The sequence below is a fragment of the Polyodon spathula genome, chromosome 21 (assembly GCF_017654505.1).
Source record: "Polyodon spathula isolate WHYD16114869_AA chromosome 21, ASM1765450v1, whole genome shotgun sequence".
NCBI lineage: Eukaryota > Metazoa > Chordata > Actinopteri > Acipenseriformes > Polyodontidae > Polyodon > Polyodon spathula.
This window is the reverse complement of record NC_054554.1, coordinates 20,919,315-20,928,040: the sequence shown is the minus strand read 5'-3', so window position 1 is coordinate 20,928,040 and position 8,726 is coordinate 20,919,315. Positions and strand designations below refer to the sequence as shown.

Sequence of the window (8,726 nt, the reverse complement as noted above, 5' to 3'; positions counted from 1 at the left end):
AAACAAATAATAAAATAATTACTCTCTCAGGATAGTCTTGTCTGTGATGAGAGGACCTTAGGGAAATGCATAAATAATACAGCTAATATTTTGCATTATCCTATAGAATTAACACATTTCTCTCCATAAATTTGAATGAAACCTGATGAATAATAATAATGTTGTGTTAACATATTGAATTACATACCACTTTGTAATTTTCCATATACTTAATGAAAAACAGTATCTGTCACAAAGTTTCACAAAGAACAAAAGTTTGTTACCTGAGAAAGCAGCGTTCCTTCGAAAATGTCCCTGTATGCAGCAGCATGGTTGTATATCCTCCTAGAGCAGGGGTGTCAAACTCAATTGCACTGGGGGCCACTTTGAGAAATGAAATTGAAGTGGAGGGTCGGATGTAAATATTTTGCCATCCAACCACCCCCCCTGAAAAAAAGTGCATATGAATGATGCAACCATTTATTAACCATTTATTATTGTTAGTATGATGTGTCTGTTGTGTTTCAATAAGATGAAATAGACTAGTGTTTCGATTTGTGTCTCACGTTTTTAATATCACTTGTACACAAACGCAATGTCGCAAAACATAATAGCAAGCCTTTTACGACACAGGCGTATAACACAGCAGCGTAACCAAGCTACAAGAAAGCCAGCTAGTAACGTACATCTACAGCTATAACAGTATCACTCAGGCCAAACTAACTTCATATAGGATTTGAGACATTTCAACATAAGTAAAACATATATTTATATCACAAATGATATTCATAAATAAAAATAACTGTCCTACCTAAGCCTATTTGTTGCTACTTGTGGAACCTGATATCTGGCACAGTTTCTTTGAGGCAAGCTGGTCAGCCTTGACAAAACCCTGCACGGAGGCAACTTGAACTTGGATTGAAGATGCTTGTCCGTCAGACGTGTTCCTTGAGAGGATTTGTTTATCTTCATCAGTGAGAACAGCTGTTCGCATAGGTATGTGCTTCCAATCATGGAGAGGACACGGGCAACATGAAGGCGGAGCTGTGCTAACATGTCTGGGATGAAAGGAGTAAAACTGGGCGAACTTGGCCTTGAGTGCACTGTTGCATTATACCTTGATTAATTCCATTTGGATATCCACTGGGGCACTGTCCACATCCACTGCAAAAGGATTGGAGAAGAGCTCGAAAGTGAACTGCTGCATCTTGAAGTCGGCAAATCTTCTTTCGAAATCAGTGCACAGTAGGCTAGTTAGAACAAAGTCGCAGTGGGGGTCTCGTACGTGTGTTTCCACACGACCAATTCGCTTCATCTCATCTACACACTGTGGGAGAAGTACAGGCGTGGAAAAGTACAGAGCAGTTTAGAAGCAGTAAGGAGAAATTGCATCTTGAATTGCTTTAATCAGAAAACAGAGGACATTGGGGAAACACAGCCGCGTGTGTTTTTCTGATAACAAACAAGCTGAAACTCGGAGCAGCTGATTCAAATTCAGCGCCGTTTTGAGACACGGGCGAGGGGAGGAGCCGACAGCACAGCAGAACAACGCAGTTAAACGAGGCAGTCTTCCCAGCGACAGCGAGTGGAAGCGACAGCGAGTGGGAGAAGTACAGCGTGGAAAAGTACAGAGCAGTTTAGAAGCAGAAAGGAGAAATTGCATCTTGAATTGCTTTAATCAGAAAACAGAGGACATTGGGGAAACACAGCCGCGTGTGTTTTTCTGATAACAAACAAGCTGAAACTCGGAGCAGCTGATTCAAATTCAGCGCCGTTTTGAGACACGGGCGAGGGGAGGAGCCGACAGCACAGCAGAACAACGCAGTTAAACGAGGCAGTCTTCCCAGCGACAGCGAGTGGAAGCGACAGCGAGTGGGAGAAGTACAGGCGTGGAAAAGTACAGAGCAGTTTCGAAGCAGAAAGGAGAAATTGCATCTTGAATTGCTTTAATCAGAAAACAGAGGACATTGGGGAAACACAGCCGCGTGTGTTTTTCTGATAACAAACAAGCTGAAACTCGGAGCAGCTGATTCAAATTCAGCGCCGTTTTGAGACACGGGCGAGGGGAGGAGCCAACAGCACAGCAGAACAACGCAGTTAAACGAGGCAGTCTTCCCAGCGACAGCGAGTGGAAGCGACAGCGAGTGGGAGAAGTACAGCGTGGAAAAGTACAGAGCAGTTTCGAAGCAGAAAGGAGAAATTGCATCTTGAATTGCTTTAATCAGAAAACAGAGGACATTGGGGAAACACAGCCGCGTGTGTTTTTCTGATAACAAACAAGCTGAAACTCGGAGCAGCTGATTCAAATTCAGCGCCGTTTTGAGACACGGGCGAGGGGAGGAGCCAACAGCACAGCAGAACAACGCAGTTAAACGAGGCAGTCTTCCCAGCGACAGCGAGTGGAAGCGACAGCGAGTGGGAGAAGTACAGCGTGGAAAAGTACAGAGCAGTTTAGAAGCAGAAAGGAGAAATTGCATCTTGAATTGCTTTAATCAGAAAACAGAGGACATTGGGGAAACACAGCCGCGTGTGTTTTTCTGATAACAAACAAGCTGAAACTCGGAGCAGCTGATTCAAATTCAGCGCCGTTTTGAGACACGGGCGAGGGGAGGAGCCGACAGCACAGCAGAACAACGCAGTTAAACGAGGCAGTCTTCCCAGCGACAGCGAGTGGAAGCGACAGCGAGTGGGAGAAGTACAGCGTGGAAAAGTACAGAGCAGTTTCGAAGCAGAAAGGAGAAATTGCATCTTGAATTGCTTTAATCAGAAAACAGAGGACATTGGGGAAACACAGCCAGCCGCGTGTGTTTTTCTGATAACAAACAAGCTGAAACTCGGAGCAGCTGATTCAAATTCAGCGCCGTTTTGAGACACGGGCGAGGGGAGGAGCCGACAGCACAGCAGAACAACGCAGTTAAACGAGGCAGTCTTCCCAGCGACAGCGAGTGGAAGCGACAGCGAGTGGGAGAAGTACAGGCGTGGAAAAGTACAGAGCAGTTTCGAAGCAGAAAGGAGAAATTGCATCTTGAATTGCTTTAATCAGAAAACAGAGGACATTGGGGAAACACAGCCGCGTGTGTTTTTCTGATAACAAACAAGCTGAAACTCGGAGCAGCTGATTCAAATTCAGCGCCGTTTTGAGACACGGGCGAGGGGAGGAGCCGACAGCACAGCAGAACAACGCAGTTAAACGAGGCAGTCTTCCCAGCGACAGCGAGTGGAAGCGACAGCGAGTGGGAGAAGTACAGCGTGGAAAAGTACAGAGCAGTTTCGAAGCAGAAAGGAGAAATTGCATCTTGAATTGCTTTAATCAGAAAACAGAGGACATTGGGGAAACACAGCCGCGTGTGTTTTTCTGATAACAAACAAGCTGAAACTCGGAGCAGCTGATTCAAATTCAGCGCCGTTCTGAGACACGGGCGAGGGGAGGAGCCGACAGCACAGCAGAACAACGCAGTTAAACGAGGCAGTCTTCCCAGCGACAGCGAGTGGAAGCGACAGCGAGTGGCAGAAGTACAGGCGTGGAAAAGTACAGAGCAGTTTAGAAGCAGAAAGGAGAAATTGCATCTTGAATTGCTTTAATCAGAAAACAGAGGACATTGGGGAAACACAGCCGCGTGTGTTTTTCTGATAACAAACAAGCTGAAACTCGGAGCAGCTGATTCAAATTCAGCGCCGTTTTGAGACACGGGCGAGGGGAGGAGCCGACAGCACAGCTGAACAACGCAGTTAAACGAGGCAGTCTTCCCAGCGACAGCGAGTGGAAGCGACAGCGAGTGGGAGAAGTACAGCGTGGAAAAGTACAGAGCAGTTTCGAAGCAGTTTGAAAGCAGGTTGACGGCTGCAGAAGAAACTAAACTTAAAAAAAAAAAAAAACCCTCAACATGGTCTTCAAGCCAGTAATCTGTGACACCTGCTTGATGTGGGAAATCAGAGAAAACCCAGCGGAGCTAAACCAAGTGTGCGTAAAGTGCCGCGCGATCCAGGATTTGCATAAACTAGTAAGCATGCTAGAAATGGAGCTGGAAGAAGTGAGACAGCAACAGGATCTTGAGGAACTGGCACACCCACAATTCATGGAAGTCTGCATCACCCCTAACAGACTGAAAGCCACCAGGGAGATAGAAGGTCAGAACAGCTGGGTTCAGGTAGGCAGAAGCAGGGAAAAAAAGAAACTTCGTCAAACACAACCACCAGAAATCAAAACAACCAACAGATTTGAGTCACTTCAGAATTTTGATGAGCAGAACCAACAACAAGAGAATGAAAGGAACAACATCCAGGACCCCATTGACAGTGGTGACCAGACAGCAAAAAGAAGGGAGGTCATGATTGTTGGGGACTCCATATTGAGAAACACAGCAAGTTCAATTCGCAGTTTGGACCCCCTTACTACAACAGTGTGCTGCCTTCCGGGAGCCTCGGTCAAGCACATCACTGAAAACGTGGACAGGCTCCTAGAACGAACAGGAGACGACCCGGTAGTAGTCGTCCACATCGGTACAAACAACATTGGAAGAGACAGACCAAAATCCCTGCAAAACAAATTCAGAGAGCTAGGAAGGAAATTAAAAGAGAAAACCAAAACTGTGGTATTTTCTGGTATACTACCCGCACCTTGCAAAGGACCATATGGACAGCTGGAAATAATAAATCAAAACCAATGGTTGAAGACGTGGTGCACACGGGAAGGCTTCACCTATCTTGATCATTGGACCACTTTCTACAACGAGGACTATCTGTATAGACGGGATGGACTGCATTTAAATAACAAGGGAACTAGTCTACTTGGAGAAAAGATCCTCGAGCAGGTTCGGAAGCATTTAAACTAGAAAGGAAGGGGGGAGAAATCAACAAAAAAACAGAAGGGAGACCGCATCAAAACAAGAACAACAACTCAGGTAAGACAACCATTAAATGTGTTTATCTAAATGCTAGAAGTATCAGAAACAAAATTCTAGAACTTGAAGCTACTGCACTAACAGGTAACTATGATGTGATAGGTGTTACAGAAACGTGGTTATCTGAGAGTGATGGGGACGAATATAATATTTGTGGGTATACACTGTATAGGAAAGACAGGCAGGACAGAAGAGGAGGAGGGGTAGCGCTATACATAAGAAACAGTCTTGAAGCCCAGGTGTTAAACCTGGACAAAGAAAATAAAACCGAATCAATATGGGTCAGAATAACAGACAAAAATTCAAAGGGCATAATAATAGGAGCATGCTATAGACCGCCAGATTCAGACGGTGAGCACAATAATCTGTTATACAATGACATTAGAAATGTGTGTAGCAAAGGAGAAGCCATACTAATGGGGGATTTCAACTTCCCCCAAATAAAATGGGAAAACCCGGTGGGTAGCGCGAAGGATGAAATAGAAATGGTGGAAATGACAAATGACTGCTTCCTAACACAATTTGTCAAGGCACCCACTAGAGGGGAGGCATGCCTTGATTTAGTCTTTTCAAATAACGAAGATAGAATAACTAAAACAGAGGTCAGAGAACCACTGGCAAACTCAGACCACAACATGGTCTCATTTGAAGTGTTTTTTAAATCCTCAAAAGTAAAGACTAAAGCTAAGGTTTACAATTTTAGAAAAGCAAACTATGAAGGTATGAAACAGAGACTAACAGAAGTAGATTGGAGTAAAATAGAGAAAACACCCACAGAAGAAGGATGGTTGTTCTTCAAAAATGTAGTACTAGAGGCGCAAAACAATTATATCCCTAAAGTAGACAAATCTAAATGTAAAACTAAATTGCCAAAATGGTTTAATAGATCAATTAAAAAAAATATTCAGCGAAAAAAGGCACTTTACAGAGCATTAAAAAAGGACCAAAAAGAAAGTACACAGAAAGAGTACACAGAACTGCAAATGCAAGTCAAAAAGGAAGTTAGAAAGGCCAAGAGAGAAATAGAAATGAACATTGCTAAGGGAGCTAAAACCAATTCCAAAATGTTTTTCCAATATTACAACAGCAAGAGAACATTCAAAGAGGAGATTAAATGTTTAAGAGATACAAATGGCAAAATCGTAGAGGAAGAAAAAAAAATAGCAAATATATTAAATGATTACTTTTCACAAGTTTTTACAAAGGAAGATACTGACAACATGCCCCACATGTCATCCAGTTCCTATCCAGTTTTAAATAACTTTAGCATAACTGAGGCAGAAGTGTTAAAGGGACTAGGAGCTCTTAAAATAAACAAATCCCCTGGGCCGGATGAGATCCTCCCAGTAGTACTCAAAGAAATGAAAGAAGTAATTTACAAACCGCTAACCAAGATCATGCAGCAGTCTCTTGACACAGGGGTTGTACCGACAGACTGGAAAATTGCAAACGTAATACCGATCCACAAAAAGGGAAACAAAACTGAACCAGGTAACTACAGACCAGTAAGCCTGACTTCTATTATATGCAAACTTATGGAAACTATAATAAGAGCCAAAATGGAAAATTACCTATATGGTAACAGAGTACTGGGAGACAGTCAACATGGTTTTAGGAAAGGGAGATCGTGCCTAACTAACTTGCTTGATTTTTTTGAGGATGCAACATCGATAATGGATAATTGCAAAGCATATGACATGGTTTATTTAGATTTCCAGAAAGCTTTTGACAAAGTCCCGCACAAAAGATTAATTCTCAAACTGAACGCAGTTGGGATTCAAGGAAACACATGTACATGGATTAGGGAGTGGTTAACATGTAGAAAACAGAAAGTACTGATTAGAGGAAAAACCTCAGAATGGAGTGTGGTAACCAGTGGTGTACCACAGGGATCAGTATTAGGTCCTCTGCTATTCCTAATCTACATTAATGATTTAGATTCTGGTATAGTAAGCAAACTTGTTAAATTTGCAGACGACACAAAAGTAGGAGGAGTGGCAAACACTGTTGCAGCAGCAAAGGTCATTCAAAATGATCTAGACAAGATTCAGAACTGGGCAGACACATGGCAAATGACATTTAATAGAGAAAAGTGTAAGGTACTGCACGCAGGAAATAAAAATGTACATTATAAATATCATATGGGAGATATTGAAATTGGAGAAGGAATCTATGAAAAAGACCTAGGAGTTTTTGTTGACTCAGAAATGTCTTCATCTAGGCAATGTGGGGAAGCTATAAAAAAGGCTAACAAGATGCTCGGATACATTGTGAAAGTTGAATTTAAATCAAGGGAAGTAATGTTAAAACTGTACAATGCACTTGTAAGACCTCATCTTGAATATTGTGTGCAGTTCTGGTCACCTCGCTATAAAAAAGATATTGCTGCTCTAGAAAGAGTGCAAAGAAGAGCGACCAGAATTATTCCGGGCTTAAAAGGCATGTCATATGCAGACAGGCTAAAAAAATTGAATCTGTTCAGTCTTGAACAAAGAAGACTACGCGGCGACCTAATTCAAGCATTCAAAATTCTAAAAGGTATTGACAGTGTGGACGCAAGGGACTTTTTCAGCCTGAAAAAAGAAACAAGGACCAGGGGTCACAAATGGAGTTTAGAAAAAGGGGCATTCAGAACAGAAAATAGGAGACACTTTTTTACACAGAGAATTGTGAGGGTCTGGAATCAACTCCCCAGTAATGTTGTTGAAGCTGACACCCTGGGATCCTTCAAGAAGCTGCTTGATGAGATTTTGGGATCAATAAGCTACTAAAAACCAAACGAGCAATCTTGACCTGTTGAAAAATATCCTTCCCTGTGGTAGTGCCATGCATCGCTATGACACCCAAAAGCTCTTCAGTGATGGATAGGTCGGGATTCGCCCCACGGATGAAAATTGACAACTGAGCTGTGTCTGTAGCGTCTTTGCTGTTGTCAGCAGCCAGTGAGTATGCAATTAAGTCTTTTGCTTTTCCACTGCGCTCATCTTGCAGATTGGTAGCTAACTCATCCACTCTCTCAGCTATGGTATTTTTCGAGAGACTAACATTTGCAAATACTTGCCTTTTGTCTGGGCACACTACCTCACTAACTTTAAGCATGCACCACTTTATGAAATTACCCTCGAAGAAGAGCTTGCCTGATTTAGCTATTTCCTCTGCTACGATGAGACTTGCCATTACAACCGCATCACTGTGATTTTGCCATGGTGAACATATTCTGTTTGAGCTCAAGTCTTTTCTTTAACTCTGCCACCTTCTGTAGCCCTTGCTCTCTATCTAAGTTTCCATATTTGTCTCTGTGTTTGGTCTCGTAGTGGCATCGTAAGTTAAATTCTTTCAATACTGATACCTCTTTGCAAATTAGACAAACAGGTTTTTCCCTGTGCTCTACGAACATGTATTCAATCTCCCACCTGTCCTGGAACATTCTGCCATCTCTCTCCACTTTCCTTTTAGCCATTTTTGATAGCTAACTAGTTTGCTAGCTATTGTTGAGTGAGTGAGGGTGTTGTGACAGTTGTTAAGTGAGGTGTATGAGTGACACAGTGCACTGTAACGAAATGCACAGCATATGCCTGTGAACTGTGCACTTATGCCGCGGTTCACACCACAGCGTGCAATGCATGTTGGGACTTGTAGTGAATAGAGAGCCGGAGTGTAATGTCACTTCCTGTCCTATGGGTTCCAGAAATTACATTTTCCTATGGATTTCGCCATAGGCTTTTATTAAACCTGTGATTATTAAAATATGTTTAAAATACAGTTGTGTCACAATCGTTCAGAAATAGTAGTGGAAACTAGATTAATTTCATGCCAAATACATTGTCTTCGCTTAACCCTTTGTGG

The 8,726-nt window shown here is 42.7% G+C and overlaps 1 pseudogene; it reads right to left on the bottom strand.

Annotated features, from left to right (window-relative positions):
• Positions 1-1,090: 1,090 nt before the first annotated feature.
• On the bottom strand, positions 1,091-8,340 carry LOC121296239 (annotated as a pseudogene).
• Positions 8,341-8,726: the final 386 nt, after the last annotated feature.